We start from the raw sequence: 24087 nt of genomic DNA, 5'->3' as shown, positions 1-24087 counted from the left end.
GCAAGAGAGAGTATGAGTGGGGGAGGGTCAGAGAGAGAGCGAGACACAGAATCCAAAGCAGGATTCAGGCTCTGAGCTGTCAGCACACAGCCTGATGCTGGACTCGAACCCACGAACTGTGACATCATGACCTGAGCCGAAGTCAGACGCTTAACCGACTGAGCCACCCAGGTGCCCTAAAATCAGTTTTTAATAAATTTCAAAAAAATAAATCCATTTGGGAGACTGATAGAGAGGTTGTCAGTTTTTTAAAACTGGTTTTTAAATTTTCAGGATGGACTGTGGACTATGGAAGCTCCTTTGGCTGCTTTGTCATTCATGGAGTGCCTCCAGATGAAAAGCACTAAGCTAGCCATTGTGGGGCTACTAGAATGTTTGCATCTGATCCTCGAAGTCAGATCTATGCAAAACAAACAAGTGAAACAACTACCCACAGGTAAATATGAGTAAACATAAGAGGATAGGAAAGCAGTAGCTTTGGAGTTCAGAGTTTGAAAAACTGGTTGTTGAGTGGAACTTGTGGGAAGATGTGTGGTTGTTGGCGAGCCAGTTGGTTTGCTTCGGTGGCATGACTGGTTTAACGTGGGGATTAGATGAATGTGCCACCTTCAATTACACCCTCTGTCTCCTTTAGGGCATATATCCCTTCTGATGCAGTAATGAATTCTCCTTTGGAGCAGAGTACTGACTTGGTGCTCCTAATCCTGGCCATCAGGATATTTTCTTCACTCAAATAAAAGCAATGACCTGATCTAACGTACTTTACGAGGGAGAACGCCTGCCGACCTCTAAGATTTCCATCAAAATCGTAGCTTGCCAAGGTGTAAGCTGACCGCATCCTTTATAGGCGTGTGGATCAGCCAGCTGGCAAGTCCTGGCCACCACTCTCGCCAGGCAATCAGCCAACAACCCAGCACTCCAGGCAAGATTCATTCCCACTGCAACATTTATTCTATTTTCTTTTTTTAAGGTGTTAGCTGCATTCTGCTAATTGGGACCTTTTGCAAAGTCTTTCAGGCACTTTGAAGTGTCCGTTCTCCCATCAATTTCTGGTGAAAATTTATAGTCCTGTCACATGGGTCTTCAGCAAGAAATCTGTAAAAAGAGTGAAGGTGATTTTTTTTTTTCTTTACCTAACTCAGTGTAGCAGAAATGAGGCAGGGGAACTGTCAGTCATTTCTAAGGATGACAATTTTCACTGCTTGACAATCGCAAATGTAAAATTCCAGTTATTTGATGATATGCCTGTGTAAAGCCCATCCCCCAGATCCAATGATAAGTGTTGAACAGCAGGTTTGGGGCCTTTTGCTTAGGCATGATAATTTAGGGAAATAGTTAGCTCATCAAAATTGGCCGGGTGCCCTGTTTTCATATTATCCAGACAGAAGTCACTGAACCACAACTTTGCTGCTTAGAAACAGGCACTAAAAGGGAGGGAGTGAGGAACTATGAATAGTTAGCCGGTCACCAATCATGAAGTGTACTTTACACTCAAGGATAAACTGATACATGTTAAATTATGCCTGAAGGTATGTCTGAAAGAGCACTACAGAAGATCTGCTGGCTGAATTCTGGTCTTTCCCCGCCAGGTGACCTTAAGGAAGACCCAGGACTCTCGGAACCAGGGGTTCTTTGCGTGTGAAAGAGAGAGTGCTGATAGATGGCCTGCAAGTTCTAAAGGATTATGTTCTGAGGACTTGATTGAAGAGCCACATCCATCATTTCTCCATCCGGGTACACTTTACTTTAAAACGTCACTCTTGGGGTGCCTGGGTGGCTCAGTCAGTTAAGCATCGGCCTTCGGCTCAGGCCATGATCTCATATTTCATGGGTTCAAGCCCCGTGTCAGACTATTTGCTGACAGTTCAGAGCCTGGAGCCTGCTTCAGATTCTATGTCTTCCTGTCTCTCTAATCCTCCCCCTCCCTCTCTCTCAAAAATAAATAAAACTTAAAAAAAAAAAAAAAGAAATAAAATGTCATTCTTCAAAACTATACACCTACAATTCATTAAGCAACAACTATTTTTTAGTCTATACCTGTGGTTCAGCAGAGTACACCCTCTGTGTCGCCTGAAGAAGTTTCACGTGCTCACCATGGGTGAAAAAAGGCCAGGTGCAAATACCCACAGATGAGATAAATCAGAGAGGTGCAGAGTACCGTGGGGTTTGGAAAATCAGACGCAACCCTCTCCAGATCCCTTGTTCGGATACTGACTCCAGGAGAGCTGGTTGGAGACTGCAGCCTGCTTTCATGGAGCAGCTGGCATTTGATGAGAACCTTGCGTGAACGTGAGCTTTCTGAGAGACGGGACTGGGGAAATTTTAGGCAGAGAGAGCAGAATAAACACAGATGCAGACACAAGAAAGTTCAGACAATATTGAAAGAATTCCTGAACTCAGACACCTAGGGACCACAAATCCAATGTGCTTGCAATCCAGGTTAAGGCATGAATTTATCTTTTCCACAAATATTTATTGAATACCCACTCATAGGACATACCACACGTGGCGTTATAGGGCATCCAAAGATGACTCAGGATGTTCAAACACAGGTTTCAACTAGGATTTTAAATAACAAAAAGAAATACATGCATATTTTGCATAAAATATGGAAGACAGAAGAGGACAAAGAGCTAAATTAGAAATCACCTCCCTTATTTAAGTTTATAGACTTTGAAAGTAATGTCTCATCTAGCACGCAGAAGCAAAGATATAAATTTGGATGAATACAGAAGCAATCACTGATTAGCTCAAAGCAACATTTAAATTGATCTTTCCAGTGAAAAGGCATTAGAAAAAGCAATCTAAAGAACACCTGTTTAGATGCACTAGAATCAACAATTAGGTTCTTCAGGGAATGAGGAGTTTTCAGCTGCCTTTACTCCAGTGAGAGGCAATAGAGCTTAGCATTTTTATTACTGTAATCAAGAACATATAAGGGGGCCAGAGGAAAATATTCACACCCACCTCTTAATCTTGAAGAGGAGGCAAGTCCCTTAAGCCACTCACTTAATTAAGCACAGGCTGGGGCTGGGGGGAGGGGATCCTCTATAGGTTTCTCTGTGACTCTTCTTCCTCTTTAAGAAATCTAAGCTTTAGACTTTAGAGTAAAAGGGGAAAAAAAAAAAAAAACAGTTTCAACTTTGGGACCCAAAGAGACCCAAGCAGTGACTGTGACTGATGGAGAGGTGGAAGAGGCAAGCTCAGTGCCTCCAGATGGCCTCTAGGCTAGAGTGGATGGTGCCATTCCCAACAGGTCAGTTTGAATAGGCACTGCCCAACTCCAGGGAGCGCCATTCGTGGAGACCGTGATGGGCATGTCAAGTGGGAAACCATGTCTTTACTCCTTGCTGCCCCCTCTTCAGATACCTTCCTAATAATAATAATAATAACAGTAACAATAACCACTAACATCTATTTAGTGCTTACTACATGCCAGATGCCATGCATTTTACGTGCAAAATCCCATTGATTCCTTGCGAAAACTCCATGAGCAGGTAATATGAATACCCCATTTTGTAGATACTAGAGTAATCACATGATAAATGTATTATCCCGACTGGGGCACTTTTCAGAGCAAAAGAAGGTGCCATTACTACTGACCCTGGGACAACAGGTATAAACCAGAGCATGTGGTCACCCTACAGATAAGGCTGCTCAGGTGCAGAGTCAAGGCCAAGGATACTTTGCAGTGTTAGCCTCAGAAAGTTTCCACTGAACAGCTTTTGTCTTGTCCCAGGACTTCCTGACCATCAGGGTTTTCATCTATAAAATGGGGGTAATGACACAACTTCCTACAGTTACGTCAGGATTTAATCAGGGTGAAGCACCTGAGCTATGGACAGGAGCTCAATGTCAAACCACTAAAAACCTCAGCTGCCTTCCTCCTTCAGCCTCCCTGTGGAACCCAGGCCTCTGTGTAGCCTCAGGCAAAGCCTTTTCACCTCTTAGCCCTCAGTTGGTTCTTGGATGTAAGAATGAGGATGGACCGGTGGTAAAACATCACTTTCAACTCTGACATTCCTTTTTCTCTTATTCTTCCGGAATCCATCTCTATTCACCCACATGCAGCAAGAGGAATGCCTATCTCTTCTGCTTTTAGTTCAGAGAAAGGAGTCCTTCTGTTTATGCTGACCTTCATTCTCTAGTGCTTTCCCTAGATGGTGGGAAAGGTGAACCCGGAAGCCTTTTCTCTCCTCTCTTCTTTGCATTACCTTTTGCTGGTGCTGGAGCTCCTTATGTGGATTGCTTTTCAGTATGGGGTTGTAATACCAGGGAGCAAGCTGACAGTCTGGTCAAGCATCCCATTTGGATGTAGCTGGGGGAATTTATTCCCCTGCAACCTCATGCCTAGGACCTTGTCCTTCCTTGGAGCCACAAAATGTCTGCATGAGAAAAAATATGCCACAAATTGCCTTCAAAGGTCACATTATAATGCCAACGTGAGGACCTTTTTTCCTAAGAATAAACACTTGAATTTAATTGTGAATGAAACACATTAATGAATCAAAGGCGGCAAGAGGAGGGAAGAGCACACAGGCTTATGGTGGGAGAGGTTTCCCTGAACCCACCACACACCCTCGTGGCAGACTGGCCTCCAGAACAGTCAAGGACATTTGGGCACACCTTTTTCTTCCCTTCCCCCCTCCCTCCCCTCCATATCTCAAAGATATTAATTGAGCACGCACAGTGTTATATTCAGGAACTATGCCAGGCTCTGAGGGTTGGAATAAATGGAAAATAGACATGGTCTCCACCTTCACAGAGCTTCCACTGTAGGAATGAGAGAAATGTAAATCTAATTACCCCATGAAAATGTGTCAGAGGAGAACCCTGAGAAGTGCCATGGAGGAAAAAGACATGGTGCCATAGTGAGGGCTGACCTAGTTAGGGAGGCTGGGCAAGGTCTCCCTGAGGAAGTGATGAGACTCCTGTGGAGACGGGAAGGATGAGTCGGCATTCCGGCATTTCGGACAGAGGAAGCAGCTTGTGTAAAAGCCCTGAGGTGAGAGGAAGCTCTGAGGGTTTGAAGAACTGAAAGAAGGTCAGAGAGTCTGGAGCTCTGAGAATAGGGGGATGGGGTACAGGATGGGGCTGGGGAGGGAGACAGGGCCCAGCCCAAGCCCAGCCCTGTCAGCCTCTTTAAGCATTTAGGGTTTCTCTAAAAGCCATAGGGAAATTCTCCAAGTGTTTTCAGCAGTAAGTTGAAGGATCAGTTTATTTGAACATGATTTGCTCCAGGAAAATAGGTTCAAATGAGTCAAGAAAGGAAGCAAGGGAATAAGGAAATAAGGAAAAATGGTAGCTAATGTTTATGTAACATGTTTTACTACGGACCAAGTATTGTTCTATGACCTTTATACACAGCTTATTTAATTCTCATGCAGCCCTATGGGCCAGATGCTACTGTCCCCCACTTTTCACAGAAGAAGAGATTGAGACACAGAAAAATTGGGCCAGCACTGTTTGGCTGGAAAGTGCTGGAACCAGACTGTGACCCAGAGGTCCATCTCTAGATAGCACTGCTCGGACAGCACAGATGCTCCTTCCTGCCCTCAGGACAGGCAGGAGCTGTGTTGGTGTTGGGGGTGGTGGTGGCGTTGTGGGGGGTGGGCTGGGGGGGCGGCTTGTACCAGGTTAGCAGCTGTGGAGAGACAGGCCCTAGAGCTATTAAGTAGTAGGAGCTGAAAAGACTCAGGCCGGTGGTTGGGTGAGGAGAATCCCAGGTTTCCCTGTGAGTAACAAGGTGGGAGGGGTTGCAGCAGAGGAGGCTACAGTGTCCGGAAGGGGCCTGTTTTGAGGAGGGGAGCTTGGGTGGATTGTGGGGACATCCATACACTTGTGGACTTAAGGAAAAGAAAACCTCTTCGAACACTCCTGTTTTTTTGTTTTGTTTTCCTCTTACTGGGAATTCTGCAAGGTCCGCTAAGAACTCACTACTTTAGTTCTCTTCGTTTCACAGCTAGGTCAACGCCATTTCTTTTGCTGCTTCATTTATTCAACTTGGTGTTTAAATTCTTTTCATTTCTAAAAGGTCTGCTCTCACTCTGACTGCATTCCTAGAAATTCTGTCTGAATTTTGCTTGGATTCACAAACACGTTGATTCCATCCCCCCTTCTCAGAATTAATCTGAACAAACAGCCATGTTTTCTAGCTTCCAAACACTTTGTTTTCTGCCAACAATTGACACTTGTAATTCTGACACTGGTCAGCCTTGAGCCTTGGAATGTGTATACTATTTGATTTCAACAGTGCACTTCAGGTGCCTATGTGTTAAAATTTCAGAAATACAAACTGTATGTGTACAGCAGCCACGAAAATACATTTTTAAATACACAGTTCCCACTGTCTTGCCTCAAGATTATTTTTGGAAAACTTGCTAAAAAAACAATCTTCTCACAGATTTTTTAGTTCAAACTACTGGACTACAAAAACCAATCTGGCAGAGTTGTTCTCTGACACACATATGTGCATTTTACACACACAGGATTTTAAAAAAGAAGACGAGGAGATGCACTATTACAAATTTTCTGTAAATTTTAATATCTATCACCAGAGGGACAACACTAACAAATTAGTTAGAATTGTAATTCTAACTCCATAGGGTATTTCTGGCTAAGCTACTTCCTCCATAATGATTCCACAAAAGCAAAGACTCTATTTACACTTCTTCGTTAAAATGCATTGTGAGGGGAACCTGGGTGGCTCAGTCGGTTAAGCATCAGACTCTTGATTTGGGCTTGGGTTATGATCTTGTGGTTCGTGAGTTCGAGCCCCACGTCGGGCTCTGTGCTGACAGTGCAGAGCCTGCTTGGGATTCTCTCTCTCCCTCTCTCTCTGCCCCTGTCCCTCTCTGTCTCTCTCAACATAAATAAATAAACATAAAAAAAGTATTTTACAAAATGCATTGTGAAATGGGGGATGGTCATGCATACATCAGTTCCTGCAAAGGTTATCTGGTACTTAGCAGTGGGAGGGGGCACAATGATGTTTTAGGAGGGCATAAGCTCCGTCTTAAATTTGAATCTTATTGGAGGAATCAGAACTAAAGAAACAAGGAAGAGAGGAAGAGAGCTTCAAGCCAAGACCTGAAGGATGAGTAGAAGTTATCCCGGAGAAGGAAATAAGAAGAAAAAAGAAGAGGCAGAGGGAATGCCATATTTAAAGACTCAGAAGAGGGCAAGAATGTTAGGCATTAGAAAACTATAGCAAGTTCAGTAGGTCTGGATCTTAGAATGCAAGAGGGTGGTTAGTGAATGAGACCAGGTCACCAAGGGTCTTGTAACCATGGTAAGGAATTTGGAATTTATCCTAAGGGTAGGAAGAAGCCCTTGAAAAGGGCTATAGCAGGCAGTGTGGAGAATTGAATGAGAAGAAGCTATGTAACTCCTCAGAGAAAATGGTGGCCTGAGCTAGTATAGTAGCTGAGGAGGAAGATTCAAAGGGTAACTGCAAGGTTGGCCACAGAGGGCAGGGGAGGGGCACGGTGACAGGGCCACTCCCAAGTCTCTGGCTTGGCCAACTGGTTAGATGACAGAGCCATTGCCTGAGAGAGAGAGAGAGAGAGCACTGGGGACAGAAAGTTTTCAGCATGCTGAAGCTGAGCTGCCCACAAGACCCCCAAAGTGGATGACCAGTACCAACAGTTAGTTACTTAATCAGTTACTTAGTTGTTGAGGGATCTAGACAAAAGATATAGGCTTGGCAACTGAAGCTAGCTGGAGGAGCAGACGAGAATGCTCGAGAAGGTGTCCGATGATTTTAGCTACGCGGAAGTCACATGAGATTTTGGAGGGGCAAGTTCAAGGAGCGTGGTAGAGACAGAAGGCAGGTTGCAGAGTGAGCACAGGGAGGGGAGCAGGTAATAGGCAGTGTAGGCAACTCTTTCAAGAGGTTAAACCCAAAAGAGGAAAAGAGGGTCTGGGGCAACTGCCGAGTGGTGGTTTAAGATCCGGGAGACTCTGGTGAATTTAAATGTCAGTGATAAAAACTTAGGAGGGAAGGTGGGGCTATGTGCTGAGCAAAGAGTGCAAGGACCTAGGGGAAGCTGAGGACAGCCTCCAGACACCGAGGAGGATACAGAACGTGGAAAGATGAGTGTGAGGGAGGAAAGAGCATATGCTTGGCTGTGGGGACAGGTTAAAGGTGTTCCCACTGAGGGTTCTATTTCTCTGTTAGTGCAAGGCAAGAAAATCTGTTAAGAAGGAATTCATTCTTTCCCTCACAGTTAAAAAAACCCAAAGTGAAACAAAATTTCATTTTTCACCTATCAGATTGGCCAAAATAAAAATATTCACTAATAAATTATATTATCAATGACTGGGAGGAGTATAACAGTGTAAATTCATACAATCTCTTCAGACCGCAAGTCTAAAGTCAGAACCCTGTTGTGAACCAGTTTTTCACTTAACCCATGTCTTGAAGATGGTTCCACAGCCACACAAATAAATCCACCCCACTGTGAAGCACACCTTATTTAATTTGTTCCTTGTGCACACTTCTTGACATAGATATGAGAGTGTCTACTAGGGAAAATGTGTAGCTGTGAACTTGCACTCTGTTCACATCATGATGGTTGGTATTACGGGTCAAGTCTACTGGCCATGGGGGCCTAGACTAAGCATTATTTCTAAGTATGTCTGTGACGGCGTTTCCAGATGAGATTAGCATTTGACTCACTAAACTCAGGAAAGCAGATCATCCCCCCCCCAGCATGAGTGATCATTGTCTAATCTGGTGGGGGCCTGAATAGAACAACGTGCAGAGGAAGGAGGAATTCGCTCCTGTTTTTCTTGCCTCACTGCTTGATCTGGGGCATTTCATCTTCTCCTGTCCCGGGACTGAGAGTTATACCATCAGCATCCCTGGTTCTCAGGCCTTCAGGTTTGGGCTGAATTGCATCACTGGATTTCCTGGGTCTCCAGCTTACAGACAGCATTATCTTGAGACTTCTCCATCTCCATAATCATGTAACCAATCCCTCATAATAAATCTATTTATCTATCTGTCTATCGTTCTGTTTTTCTAGAGAACCTTGACAAATATAATGTCCTTGCCCATTTTTCTACTAGGTTGTTGGTTTTTTCCCTATTGATTTTTTTCTTTTAAGACTTTTTAAAAGTTTATTTATTTTGGGAGAGACAGAGAGGGACAGGGGCAGAGAGAGAGGGAAAGAGAGAATCCCAAGCAGGATCTGCACGCTCAGTGCAGAGCCTGATGCAGGGCTCAAACTCACCAACTATGAGATCATGACCTGAGCCGAATCAGACGCTTAACCAACTGAGCCACCCAGATGCCCCTTTTCTCTACTGATTTTTAAAATATTTTTTTACCTGTTGATTCATTTTTTGATAGAGACAGAGAGTGAGTGGGGGAGGGGCAGAGAGAGAGGGAGACAGAGTTTGAAGCAAACTCCAGGCTCTGAACTAACAGCACAGAGCCCAATGCTGGGCTCGAACTCACGGACCGTAAGATCATGACTTGAGCCGAAGTCGGACGCTTAACCGACTGAGCCACCCAGGCGCCCCCCGGACTGATTTTTAACAATGGAGAAGGTTTGAAGTAGGCTCCGTGGAAGAGAGAAAAGGGCTGAAGAGGATTGGTGTTTAGGGCACTGTCCAGGCTCCTCCCTCACTGCTTTGGGAGCTAATAATAGAGCTCTGCTGGCCTCCTTGAATTGAACAGATTTTCACTGAATTGTCTGTTTGCAGCCCTCGCCTGTGATTTCTTTCTCCAAAAGGTTTACAATTCCCTGAGGCCATTGCTGACCAACAGGTCTGCAGTCAGAGTAGGAAGGAAGGAAGGCCCTATTCTTTGAGTTCCCATTGTCGGCCTGTGAGTGGGTGCGGGGAGAAGCTGCCTAAATCTCTGAATCAGCTCTGGGAATGGACTTGAGGGCCTCCGTGCTGGGTTTTGGTGTTTACTCTGGGCACCAGTTTCCCCTACTTGATCTAAACGGTGTGACCTTCCAGACCTCCACGTGCTGGGTTTTGGTGTTTACTCTGGGCACCAGTTTCCCCTACTTGATCTAAACGGTGTGACCTTCCAGACCCCCAGTGAACCGACCCATGTCCCCTCTGCTGGATGCTGACCTTCTGGATGCAGGTCTCGATGTTGTCCACCCCCAGCTGGGTGCCTTCATACATATAGTGACAGCTGCTCTTCTTGTTCACACATAGTTTTAGGCCCAAAGGCGAGAGAGCAGAGGGCTGAGGATACAGGGTGGGCCTGGTCTTCCATAGCAGGTAGCCATTTCTCTCCAGCTCTTTTGCATTTTTTAGAGTCCACAGATGAAGTTCAAGGCCTGGAGGGTGGGAGAGACCAATTATTTCCAAAACTCCTCCACAGAAAGCCAACAAAGTACCCTTTCCCAGGGCAGAACTCAGAGCTTCCTACTACACATGAAACCTCAAAGAGGTGTGAATTGTTTTGCAAACTGTCATCACAACATACAAATGACACATTTAAAAATGCTCTAAGTAATAAAAGGATGTAAACACATTTCAATCATTTATTAGCACATGTGATGTGCCAGGTGCTGTGCTAAAAGGCTTTACATACATTGGCCCTTAAACAACCCCGTAAGATAGCGACCATTACTATCTCCGTTTTACAGATGACCAAAGTGAGGCTTAGGGTGGTTAAGTAACTTTCCTTAAATCACAAGGCTAGTAAGTGACAAAGCAGGCATCTGAACTTACACTAAGGTGGAAAACTGTAAACACAACATTAGACATGGGCATTGTTCATCCTACGGATTCCCCCATCAATGTAGCTGTGGCCAGGGAGGCCCTGACTGGCAACAAGTTGATGTTTCTCAATACTCTGCAGATTCCTCTTTTCCTAATAAAGCACGCTGCCTAACACTTCTGCACCAGGAAACTTAGACCCATCACATGTTCTCAAAAACAGCCCCACCTCATTAAACAGACACTTTAACTAAGTCCACCCAAGCCTCCCTTGTCTGGTGACCAGATGAACGACTTTGCCTGGTGGATGATTTCTCAACCTACTGCAATAGTTATGAAAAGGGACATTCACATCACAGCTCCTAATATCCAAATGCATTAGAAAGTCTAGTATTTTTCAGCTGAAGTTTCATTACCATTGCTTGTTAAGTTCCACTTCTTTAATTAGAAATAATTTTGGGGGCACCTGGGTGGCTCAGTCAGTTGAGTATCCGACTCTTGATTTCATCTCAGGTCGTGATCCCAGCGTGGGGCTCTACATTGAGTGTAGAGCCTGTGTGGGATTCTCTCGCGTGGGCTCTCTCTCTCTGCTTCTTTCTCTAGAGAGCTCTCTCTCTCTCTAAACAAACAAACAATTTCTTGTCCCCACCTCCTATCCAACCAACCCTTTTGCTTGTGAGTAGAGGTTTAATCTTGGAATCCAGGCATCAATGGAGTTTTGACTTTGAGTTTACAGGTGCTGGGGTACAGAGCCATAACTAGAATCCAAAGGGACAGATTATTTTCTTTTTCAACCGCCTTGATGGCTGAAGGTGCAAGCCATGTCACTATGTAACAGCTGTAAAGGAAATAGAACACAAAGAAAAGAAAATGACACACCCCTTAACCTACTACTTAAAAGGACAAACATTCAAAACATGTGGACTGTGGAATTCTTTTTTAACCTTTTACTTCATAAACGTTGTTAATGAGAGGCCTCACTAAAACTGTTTTTTAAAGTTTTAACTTTTATTGTTTAGGTTGATGCTGACCTTTACATATATTTTTAAGTGTTTATTTACGTTTGAGAGAGCGCTTGTGAGGGAGGGGCAGAGAGGGTGGGGAAAGTAGCATCCCAAGCAGGCTCTGCTGACTGGCAGTGAGCCCAATGTGGGGCTGCAACTCACAAACTGAGAGATCATGACCTGAGCCAAAGCCAGGTGCTCAACTGACTGAGCCACCCACGTGCCTGCCCCCCACCTTTCTTCATAATACACACTATTGTAAGGGACATTTATGAATAGTGAACCACATGGAAATGAGAACGTGCTGTTTTCAGTAAATTATTATAGCCTATTAACTTCCCCAAAAGACTGGCAATTTTGTAAAATTCTTCCAATATCTGTTTTAATTTGTTTCAAGAACCCAACATTTAGAAAATTCTTTCAAAATTTCTCAAGCTACAAGTAGTACATGACTTCTGAAATGCTAAAAATGCCCAAATAGTACTCTGTTGTTCAATGCTCTCTCTCCATTGCAAGTTCCCAAGTCATTATTGTAAATGTCTTCAGGGTGGGGAGAAATGAAGCTTTTTTTCCACAGGCGTGGAGGTGACTCCAATCATAATTTTTAGTTACTAATAAAGAAAAGGGCAGCCAACTGAAATGGCCCAAGATAAATGGTTGTTGAAACTAGCATTTCTTAAAATTGGTATGGTTGGAATCTCAAAGGGTTAGAACTAATTTACAAATGGTAAGTCATAGAGGAAGCTAAAATAGGCCTAATAGGAACACAGCTTGGCATCCCCTGGTTGGTGCCTCTTTGAGCAAGACAACAGTGACTGCCCATCGGAGGTTTCCAAGTTTGAGGAATACACTTCTTAAAATTCTGTTATGTTTTTTCTCTTGAGGGGGGTAGGTGTATAAGGGCATAGTAGGAAGGGAATGTTGCCAAGTTAGAAAACTTCGCAGCATAATATCCAAATGGATGTGAACTAAATTTAATGGCAACTGCGCCCAAAGAAGGTCATTTCAAGAGGAAAATTCAAATTTATGCATGGCCAGGGTTACAGAGCTCAATGGCAACTCCTTTGAAGTTCTAAGAGCTGTTCTTTTGGGTTTCTTCCCTCCCCTTCTTTCTCCACCCCACCCTCATTCCTAGGGTATACTGTGATGTGATGTAAAAGAAAGCCTTGTGTGGAGTGCCTCGGTGGCTCATTCGGTTAAGCGTCTGACTTGGGCTCAGGTCGTGATCTCGTGGTTTGTGGATTCCAGCTCCAGGTCAGGCTCTGTGCTGACAGTTGAGCTGTTTCAGATTCTGTCTCCCTCTCTCTCTGCCCCTCCCCTGCTCACTCTGTGCGTGTGTCTCTCTCTCTCAAAAATAAACAAACAGTAAAAAAAAAAATGTTTTTTTTTAAAGAAGGCGATGTCTGAAGAACATGTCCTCCCCCAAGAAAGGTATCACATTGGCTATGATAGAGGAGCCAAAAGTGTCTTTGTAGACAGGACGGGGTATGAATCCTGGCTCTCCCAGTTACAAGGTGTGTGATACAGTCAAAGTATTTAACCTCTCTGAGTTTTAGAGTGTCATCTGTGAAATAAGGACAATAGAACCTATCGTGTAGATTGTTGAGGGGGACTGTGAAAAAGTACGCAAATGCAAGACTTTGGAGTCACACTGCGCAGATTCTCATTTTTCCTGGACCAGTTTCCAGCTGTGTGACCTACAAAGTAACTACTTTATATGTGCCTTATACAAACACTTCCTTATTTATTTATTTATTTATTTAAAAAAAAAAAAATTTTTTTTTTCAACGTTTATTTATTTTTGGGACAGAGAGAGACAGAGCATGAACGGGGGAGGGGCAGAGAGAGAGGGAGACACAGAATCGGAAACAGGCTCCAGGCTCTGAGCCATCAGCCCAGAGCCTGACGCGGGGCTGGAACTCACAGACCGCGAGATCGTGACCTGGCTGAAGTCGGACGCCCAACCGACTGCGCCACCCAGGCGCCCCAACACTTCCTTATTTATAAAGATAATAATACCCACCTCATAAGGCCTTTTAAAGATTAAATGAGATGTTGGTAGACCTCTTGCAAATAAGTATCTGGGACAGAGTAAATTCTCAATAAATTTTGACATGTGCATAAAGTGCCTAGGATTTAGCCCAAAAGGTAAGTTCTATAACTGATTAATTATACTTACTAGTTTAGGGGCACCTGGCTGGCTCAGTCAGAAGAGTATGTGACTCTTGATCTCGGGTCATGAGTTTGAGCCCTGTGTCAGGTGTAAAGATTACTAAAAAAATAAATAAATAAACTTAAAAAACATTATACTTACTAGTTAAAAAGCTGTACCTGGTTATATACTTTGATAAATCTTCAGGTATTCAAGTTAAACAAACAGGAACATCTATTTGTAATTTTTAAATGTTGTATTGAAGTATAACACACATACAGCAAAGTGCAGCCATCTTAAGTATAAATTTAATTATATCTTAACCCAGACTTTAAAAGCTAGAAGCTTTCTCTGTTGATTCTGTCAATCAGAAGAAAGATTGCTTTATCTAATTAAAATGACAGTTTTATTAAGAGAGAGAACCAGAAAGACAACACTGAATATACCCAAATTTTTTTTAACCAACAAACAGCACACATTTTATTCATATAATTACTTACCCACCATCCTCACTCATATTCTACAGATTCCTTGGATTCACTACAACACTGGCAGTTGCCAAGCAGAGGTGACACATTCATAAAAGTGCCTGTGAGTTTGACCTCTGTAAGCACCTGGTTTTGAATCTTAAATTTTTTTTTCTTTAATTGATTACATCTTACAGGAAGTTCAATAGCTTCTCTTGAAAAGCTTGACAGACAGATGTTTTGCAACTGAGTGAAGCATAAACACCAATACTTCCTGGCTTTGAAAATTCTTTATTCTGAAAGATCTGGCTGAATTCACCCATCACAAGCAAATGACAATTCCTTTTAGCAACTCCTATACCTAGCAGTTGACATGTTTATTTTGACAAAGATTCTAAAGCTCTTTCTGATTTCCAAAATGTTCAAATGTGAAAAAGCGAGTGTCTTAAAATTGAGAAAACATTATTTTGATACTTGATACTTTGCAACTTACATTTCATCAAAAGCAATATAGGTTGTCTATGTGTAAAAAAAAAAAAAAAAAAAAAAAGCCTGTACAGGACACTGTGATTAAGACTCTACTTGGCCTCATGTTTGGGAGCTAAGTTGTACTGGGAGCAGGAGACTCAAAGTGATGAGTCTTGAGTATTTTCACCAATGCAAACAGCACTTCAAGGCAATTTATCTTTCATATTAATAATCCTTACGTCTTTGGAGTGTCCACTCTGTGATAGGCACTATGCTATGTACATCATCTCCCCTACTCTCTTTTTTTGTATTAAAAAAAATTTTTTTATGTTTATTTTTGAGTGAGAGAGAGAGAGAGAGCATGAGTTGGAAAGGGGCAGAGAGAAGGGGAGACACAGAATCCGAAGCAGTCTTCAGGCTCCGAACCGTCGGCACAGAGCCTGACGCGGGGCTCGAACTCACTAACTGTGAGATCGTGACCTGAGCAGAAGTCGGATGCTTAACCGACTGAGCCACCCAGGCACCCCTTTTTTTTTGTATTTTTTAAAGATTATTTATTTTGAGAGAAAGAGAGAGAGAGTATGTGTGTGCAAGCAGGGGAGGGGCAGAGAGAGAGAGAGAGAGAGACAAAGAGAGAGAATCCCAGGAAGGCTCCATGCTGTCAGCACAGAGCCCAGAGTGGGGCTCAAACTCATGAGCTGTGAAATCATGACTGAGCAGAGATCAAAAGTCACGTTTAACCACCCAGACTGAGCCACCCAGCTGCCCCTCTCCCATAGTCTTTATAAGTGTTCTATACAGCAGGTATTATTATTTACAAAGAAACTGGGGCTGAAGGAGATCATTCTTTAGGCTAACTCATCTGTTTGGAAGGTCCTGAATTTGGGGGCGCCTGGGTGGCGCAGTCGGTTAAGCATCCGACTTCAGCCAGGTCACGATCTCGCGGTCTGTGAGTTCGAGCCCCGCGTCAGGCTCTGGGCTGATGGCTCAGAGCCTGGAGCCTGTTTCCGATTCTGTGTCTCCCTCTCTCTCTGCCCCTCCCCCGTTCATGCTCTGTCTCTCTCTGTCCCAAAAATAAATAAACGTTGGAAGGTCCTGAATTTGAACCCAAGCCTGTCAGACTTCATATTAATATTATGAAGACTCTTTCCAGGAGTAGAAAGAGGATGAATGTTTATATCCGTACATGTATGTTTATGTCCACATATTTCATTAGGGAATTTCCTTTCACTGAAGCTTTATAAAGCATAAAAACCTCACTGCTATAGGCAGTTGGGCAGAAGGTCAGATTGAATTAGTGACAAGTATGAATTGCAAATTCATTTTAAATAAAATAGATTTTCCTAATACCATCCGAATTTCAAAATGGATTCCCACCCATTCTCTTTTTTGTGTGTTCATAAAAACCACTTGAACTGGGCAGATTTGGTGTTATCAGCCTAATGTTACAGGTAAGAAAAACAAGGGCTGAAGAAGTTAAGTGCCTTTCCTATGGTCAGAGAGCTGTTTAGTGATAAACCCACAGCTCCCTACTCTGCAGGGTGACCTAACAAATTCCTCCTGAATTACCAGATAATTATTGGATAAGGGTGATATGTATTCGTTATATTAATTATTCATATATAAGAGATTGCCTGAAGTGCTCAAAGATGTATTTCAAATATTCCCCTTGTAATCTCATTTATATCACTCTTTTGTACTACTTAGCAAGACAGAGTTTGCTAAATGAAGGAAAATTTCTGCCCAGATCCCAATCAACTTATTATAAATTCCAAATTAATAGGGTCTAAATAAATAAGAGCTTATCATGGGGCTAAAAGCTAATAATGTTATTTGTTTCTGATATCTTTTTTTTCATTTGCTTTGGCTCCAATTTGAGTATTTCATCTACTGCATATTTTTTTCTGTTCCTCATTAGAGATACAGGGCAAGAGAGGCACACAAGGAAAGAATTACTTGTATATGAATAAAATTAATAACCTGAAATTATAGAAGGGGGGGAGAGGCATCTTTTTGATAATTTATCATAATGTTTAGTAACAGCAATTTGCAGTAATGAAATAACTGATCTTCGCTTCTCCTGGGTATGTGTTGCATTTATCAGCTTATGCTTTACTTACATTTTTTTTTTATTACTCTACTTGTTAAATTATTTAAACTTAGAAGGCAACTTCTAAGTTATTAATAGTACGGCAGTCTTCTGAAAAGGGAGTCATGCAAATAGTTATTTCATTTTTTTAATTCAGATTTTTAGGAATCAAGATATGTTTGTCATTTAACCCTGGGATTTATAGAGACTAAAAAGCTCAGGATCATTCACCACCCGGAACAGGGGGCTCAGCTTTAGGGCCTAGGCGAATGTATCTCTCTAAAATCAACTTTATATAAAAGTCATCTGGGTGGAAATGTGGTTCCTCATGCTGGGTCTCCTTACACTTCTGAAGGAGTCCTAAGGGAGTAAGATGAGTGAGAGCCAGACTGATAGCATGAAAGGCCTGGTGCTCTTAGAGCTATTTCTTCCATGATTAAAAAATAATGAATTTTTTGTTTGCTAGGTGCGAGGAATAAACACTCCTGGATTCCCTCTGTTCTGTCGTTCTCCCTCTGGTCTACAAACACACCACAAAGGTTTCTCTGTTCCTTCCCTAAGTCACATTTCTCGTTCAGACGTCCTTTCTATTTGGGGTTCCATTACTTACTTCCATTTGGTTCTTTCCTTTCCTGTATGGGCTTCTCTGTTTGTTTTCGGGCTTCTCCCATGTTTCTATTTTTGAATTGTTTCTTTCTGCAGGACCATCTCTGCGTCTCACTTCTTCATCATCTTGCTCCCTCTTTGTATCTGGTATTATTCATCGTCTTTGTTTCTATTTATTTCTCTTCTTCTAGCTCTGATTTCTTTATCTCTGGCCCCCTGTTTCCTCTCCTTGATTCTCCTGTTCCCATCTCCACGCCCTTTGACCAAACAACCCCTCCCTACCTCCTACTTAAAGTCACTGAAGAGGCGCTCCCACTAGACTAGAAGAGAAAGAGCAGAATAAAAAGAGAATTGAAAGGTGATGTACTGAACCTGGGAAGGGCAAGTTTAGTCATGCTAACGACTTCCCCATCCTCTTTTGGTCCCCAGGCAGTCTCCTCCACTGTCTGTGTCACAGCCAGGGACCAAGGCAGCACAAAGAGAAGGAAGCAAGAGGAAATAAAGGTGAGTTCTGGGGCAGCCACAGACACGAAGCTATTCCTTAAATACCACCCGGTCAGCATTCATCTAAGAAACTCTACAAAACAGGATTGTGTTTAAAGTATAGAGCCACTCAGATCAGCTTCCCAGCAAGCTAGAAGCCATTCTCTCTAGAACCTAAAACCGATGGTAAGAATAATCAGATACCGTAGGTAAGTACTATCAGTGTTTCCACCTGACCCTAAATTACTTCAAAACTCTCTCTGCCAGGGTGTTAATGCCCACCTCCAGGATACACATCTTGCTTCTCATGACTTGGCTATGACCCAGCCCCACCCTTGGCAGTTTTTATTTTTAACTATTTCCAGATATGTTTATAAACAAATCATGCCTCTTAGAACCACATTGCTGCCACTCAGTCGTACAGCGGAGGAAAAATCCGGGACAGTTAACACTGTGGAAAGTCTGCATCTCTCTTATCCTTCAGGAAGAAAAAAAGGAGAAGAAGAAAAAGGAAGCATAACAAGTTTTTAAAAGCCAGACGAACAAGAAGCTCTCAGAAAAACCATTTTACCAGCCTAGTGGTAGTGAGATAACCAAACGTACAAACAAGGCGACCTTTCTTCCTTCCCCTGCCGACACCTGGCGTGACGACGCTGGTGGCCAGGGAAGGCCAAGGCGGGTCGTGAAGCGTTGTGCAGTCATTAGTTTGGGAGCAGCAGGGGCCGAGGACGCGCTTTTCATTTCACTTGGGAGTGCTGTGAGGAAGGATGAGGACAGAGCTGAGCTGACTCCATTTTTCCTTTTTTCAGGCAGTTAGCTGCCAGTTTGTTGATTTTGAAACCGAGTACCAGGGAAAACACCTCGACTGTTCAAATTCTTCAAAACAACAACAAACCTGCACTTTTCACATGTTTTTTTTATTTTGACAAAAGAAGTCTTTTTTTTTTTTTTTTTTTTGAGTGAGGTAAATAGGGGAAATTACCCTAAGTTTGTAACATTGTTTGCTAGGAACCTCTCTGATGTCAGTCCTTCCGCTCCTCCCACCCTGGCCTGCTCTTAAGACAAAAGAGAGAAGAGCTGGGTCTTCCGACAATGAAAACAAAGGCCCAGTGCCGAGGCCTTTGTCTAACCTTGCAGAGATCGAGGTTAGGTCTGAGCAGAGCATGTCCCCAGACAGCCAGGAGTCCTTCCTGGCAGGACAGCTTCAGGCCTGGAATCTGCCCACTCAGGGCTGCCCTCATGTGGGGACCCCTTGGTCCAGGGGCTTCTCTTTAATAACATCTGAGCTTTTTTTTTTTAATAATTTTTTTTTAACATTTATTTATTATTGAGAGACAGAGAGACATGGAATGTGAGCAGGGTTGGGGTAGAGAGAGAGAGGGAGACACAGAATCCGAAGCAGGCTCCAGGCCCTGGGCTGTCACCACAGAGCTGGACGCGGGGCTCAAACTCACAAACTGTGAGATCATGACCTGATCCGAAGTCGGACACTCAACCGACTGAGCCACCCAGGTGCCCCGAATTTTTGTTTTTATTTCCTGGCTTCAAAAAGATAACAAAAGGAAGAGCTGAGACTGAATCCATAGAACAGAATGACACACATACACAGAAATAAGTTATATGTTCACAAACATACATACAAAGATTAAGCACTGGGGTTGAAATTTAATGATAACTTCCCCCCAAGGAAGTTTTAAAATAAAATAAAAACAAATAGAGCAAAGAAAACTCCTTTGCCAGATAGGGTCCAGTTATGGGTATTCCTGAGATTTTTCAGGTTCTCTTTTGCTTGTGAGCCCTCTTGCCCCTAATTGCTATCTCCATGGTTGGCATTAGAAGGGTCACTGCCTGGTCTCAGGACTTTCGTTCCCTTTGGGGAACCCCATACCTGTCTTTGTCTCCATTTGGTAAAATGTGGGGCTTGAAGCAGCTGTGTGCACAGTGTGGGCCCCTGCACAGAGCCAAGCAATGGTCCAAGGTAGGACGGTGTGCTCCCTACCAGCCTACACTGGGCTCTGCGCCTCTCCTCTCTGCCAGGCTGCAGAGGGAGGGTTTACTGGCTTTCTGCATTCTATGGAAAGACAACTATTTCCAGGCTGAGTGTTCTCAGAAAAATCTACCACTAGAGTGGAAAAGCCACTCCTGTTACTTTTTTTGTCCTACAAATACCCATTGCTGGAAGGATATGTGACTGTGGTGCATGTAGTAGTTTCCTAGGGCTGCCATAAGAAAGTATCACCGACTGGGTGGTTATCTACTTAATAAATAAAAACTTACTGTCTCACGGCTCTGGAGGCCAGAAGTCCAAAACCAAGGTGTGGGCAGGGCTGTGCTCCCTCTGCAGGCTCTGGGGAAGGATCTGTTCCAGGCCTCTCTCCTAGCTTCTGGTAGCCTCAGGCATTCCTTGGCTTATAGATGCATCATCACTCCAAATCTCTGCCCCTCCACGGTGTTCTTCCTGTGTCTCCACATCTTCTTCCCTCTGTATGTCTGTGTGTCTGTCTCTGTATTCAAATTTCCCCTTTTTAGAAAGACACGAGTCATATTGGATTAGTGCCCACCCTAATGGCCTCGTTTTAACCTGATTAAATCTGTAAAGACCCTCTTTCCAAATAAGATCACATTCTGAGGTTTGGAGGCTAGTACTTCAGCATATCTATTTTGGGGGACACAATTCAGCCACTACCGGTAGTCAACCTTGTCATCTAAATATCTTCTCAGCTTACAAGGAACACTGCTGTCTCTTGCTTTGTGCGCCAGCTTGTGGAATCTTCTGTAACTAGAGTAATAACAGGGTTCAAACAAAGAGTCAAGAAGACCTGCACAGTATGTAGGGTTAAGTCATCGCATTGGCTTTAGAAATCTCTGCTTGGCTACTTCCCCTCAGCCTGCTCAGTCTCCTCTTCCAGTTCCACCCAAGGTTTCTTTTCTAAACTCCCAGCGCTCAGACACATCTGAGCTGCTCTTCCTTCCTGTTATAATGGCTCTCACCAGTAACGAGAAACGTATTATTCATGATGGGGAGGGGGGGAAATGCTGGAAAATGTGTCAACACTACTATTGGTGGCCTAGTAGCAGCCCACACTCATTATGGGGCAGTTGTGATGGAAGACTGGAAGAGACATTTTGAGATCCTCAGGTGAAAAGTCATTGAAAAGAGAAATCATTCGGGTTGGATTGTCACAGCATTTTCTTCGTAAAATCAAAGCACATTTGTGTTAATGAACATCTTGGGTTCTCCTCATTTTCTAGGCAATATTCATACCAAACCCACAATACAAATCCTGTCCTCCAGGGCTCACACGATGATATGACTAATCACCTTTTATTTCCATAGCACTGCTCCTGCCTCCCCAGATTCTCTTATCAGCCTCCTGAGTTAGAGTAACAGATAGGATGAGCAGGTGAGAAAAATGGTGGAGTTCAAAAAATGGCAGGGATGCACTAGGGCCTGGGTCTCCAGCCTGCGTTTCCTTTCCTCCCAGCGGGCTGCTAGCTCCTTGTACAAACTCATGGTACTCGAATAAGACATGTTGGTTTCGTGTACAGGTTGGGCCAGTTTTCAGCGTCTTGTTTGAACGTACTGTTTTTGACTTTTATTTTCCAGTTTTTCTAGTTGGGTAAGCCTGGGGTAGATAAGTTGGATCAGAGGAGAGATCCCACTCTGACTACAAAGGCTTCCCTGGCAGGTGGGATTTAAAAGGGAAGGTGGTGAGAGTAAGCTTGGAGGAGCCAGGTGATAGGCGGAGTCAAACCCTGTTTTTGCATAGAGCAGACCAGAGCACTTCATGCAAGCTTCATGCAAAAGGGCGTTGGGAGAACTGGATTTCCTTTCTTTCTTTTTCTTTCTTTCTTTCTTTCTTTCTTCCTTTCTTTCTTTTTTTTTTTTTTTTTTACTTTTTCCCCTCACTTGGAAAAATTTATGTTTTTCTTTCTGATAATTCACTAGCACTGTACAAAAAAGTAAACAGTACATAGAAAGTGAAGGTTTCTACAATGTCAGTACTTCTCCACTCTGGCTGTGGGGCAGCCGCATAGACGGTAGTGCGAGTTATTTTCATCCAGACTTCTTCAAACACTGTGTATGTCTGCATCTTTATCTAGATAGAAATAGCACCATTAACAGAGTCATAACATTGTGATTTTTCTACACTTTCTCCTCTTACAGTGCAGAAAATTTCCCGTGTCAAACCATGAAGATGTAACCTATTCTTTTTCTTAAAAAATTACATTTCATATTTTAGAATAAAGCAATTCTTGCACAGATTCAAAGCACACAGAAAAGTACAAAGTGAAAAGTAAAGTCTTTCATGCTTTACCTCTAGTCCTTTTCCCCGAAGGTAACCAGTGAGATTGTTGTAACAGTTTCCTACATATCCTTCCAGAAGTATAATTACTAATGTCTCCATACATGTGCATATAGATAACATTACTTTGTTCTGTAACTTGCTTTGTGTATGCAACACATCTTGAGATTAAAAAAAATTTTTTTAATGTTTATTTTATTTTTGAGAGCGAGACAGTATGAGCGGGGGAGGGGCAGAGAGAGAGGGAGACACAGAATCTGAAGAAGGCTCCACACTCCGAGCTGTCAGCATAGAGCCTGACCCGGGACTCGAACCCATGAAGTGTGAGATCATGACCTGAACCAAAGTTGGATGCTTAACCGACTGAGCCACCCAAGCACCCTTTTTTAAATTAAAAAAAAAAAATTTTTTTTAATGTTGAGAGATTTTTAAAAATCAGTATATACAGAGATACTTCCCTTTTCTGACAGATGTGTAATATTCCATTGCATGAATACACATTTCTTTCTTTCTTTCGTTCTTTCTTTCTCTTTCTTTCTTTTTTTCTATTTCCTTTTTTTTTTTTTAATTTCTTTTTAACGTTTATTTTTGAGACAGAGAGAGACAGAGCATGAATGGGGGAGGGGCAGAGAGAGAGGGAGACACAGAATCGGAAACAGGCTCCAGGCTCTGAGCCATCAGCCCAGAGCCTGACGCGGGGCTCGAACTCACGGACCGCGAGATGGTGATCTGAGCTGAAGTCCGATGCTCAACTGACTGAGCCACCCAGGCTCCCCTCTGTTTCCTTTTAAGTAGGCTTCATGCCCAGTGTGGAGCCCAACACAGGGCTTGAACTAATCACCCTGGGATCAAGACCTGAGCTGAAATCAAGAGTCAGACGCTTAACCAACTGACCCACTCAAGCGGCTCAAACACACCATTATTTAGTAGACATTTAAGTTGTTTTAAAATTTTGTAATGGGGCGCCTGGGTGGCGCAGTCGGTTAAGCGTCCGACTACAGCCAGGTCACGATCTCGCGGTCCATGAGTTCGAGCCCCGCGTCGGGCTCTGGGCTGATGGCTCAGAGCCTGGAGCCTGTTTCCGATTCTGTGTCTCCCTCTCTCTCTGCCCCTCCCCCGTTCATGCTCTGTCTCTCTCTGTCCCAAAAATAAATAAACGTTGAAAAAAAAAAATTTTTTTTTTAAAAATTAAAAAAAAATAAAATTTTGTACTAAAACAAATGGTCCTAGAATAAACATCCTTATATATTCATCTCTGTATATAGAATAAAACATTAGTGCTCAATTCTCCACCCTCTCACCAGCCCTGGGCATTAGCACTTCATTTATTGATTTATACTTTTACAAAATCTTTTGCCAATTTTTTTTTTATTTCTTTTGCCAATTTGACCAGTGATATCTTGCTTTAGTTTTCATTTCTTTGATTATGAAGGCATCTAACCCTATTTTATATGGTTTGTTACCCTGAATTGCCTGTTCATGACTTTTGCTTAGGTGTTCATTGGAATAATTATCTTTTATCTTTTGATAACAGGAGGATCACATTTTCATGGAAACAGGCCCACAGAACTCCAAGGATGGATCCAAGGTTTTAAAAAGTAATTATTCTTTACATATTCATAATTTTCTAATAAACTCAACACAGACCAAGCTAAAGTTTACATCTGTTAAAGAAAAAAAAAAAAAAAGATGCAGGAGGAAAGCACAGCTTGTTTTCCAATGTCTCTTGTCATCTGAAGAGCATTTTTAATTTTTTTTATGTTTCTTTATTTTATTTTTGAGAGAGAGAGAGAGAGAGCGAGAGGTGGAAGGGTAGAGAGAG

The 24087-nt window shown here is 42.9% G+C and overlaps 3 long non-coding RNA genes across 6 annotated transcripts in view; 1 reads left to right on the top strand and 2 right to left on the bottom strand.

Moving 5' to 3' along the window:
- Positions 1-144: 144 nt before the first annotated feature.
- LOC123606164 lies at positions 145-13919 on the bottom strand. Of its 2 annotated transcripts, none has more exons than XR_006716132.1 (5): positions 11042-11200; positions 10093-10304; positions 4215-4385; positions 2159-3100; positions 145-1095 (listed from the first exon to the last, which is right to left on the bottom strand). It is a non-coding gene; the product is annotated as an uncharacterized LOC123606164 (long non-coding RNA). The 2 variants fall into 2 exon arrangements; XR_006716131.1 differs by lacking the exons at positions 145-1095; positions 11042-11200 and adding exons at positions 11339-11527; positions 13873-13919 and having other exon boundaries at positions 2453-3100.
- LOC123606175 lies at positions 7221-24087 on the top strand. Its single transcript, XR_006716143.1, has 3 exons — positions 7221-7403; positions 17905-17979; positions 23800-24087. It is a non-coding gene; the product is annotated as an uncharacterized LOC123606175 (long non-coding RNA).
- Positions 20396-24087, bottom strand: part of LOC123606167 — a 90262-nt gene continuing 86570 nt past the window's right edge. For 2 of the 3 annotated variants that reach the window (XR_006716135.1, XR_006716140.1), the window contains exon 5: positions 20396-22058. This is a non-coding gene — a long non-coding RNA (uncharacterized LOC123606167). The remainder of the gene's footprint in view (positions 22059-24087) is intronic. The other variant, XR_006716141.1, reaches the window with a different exon arrangement.

This window comes from Leopardus geoffroyi, chromosome A1 (assembly GCF_018350155.1).
Source record: "Leopardus geoffroyi isolate Oge1 chromosome A1, O.geoffroyi_Oge1_pat1.0, whole genome shotgun sequence".
Taxonomy (NCBI): domain Eukaryota; kingdom Metazoa; phylum Chordata; class Mammalia; order Carnivora; family Felidae; genus Leopardus; species Leopardus geoffroyi.
Note: the sequence above shows the minus strand (reverse complement) of the source record. Positions and strands in the feature narration are given on the sequence as shown.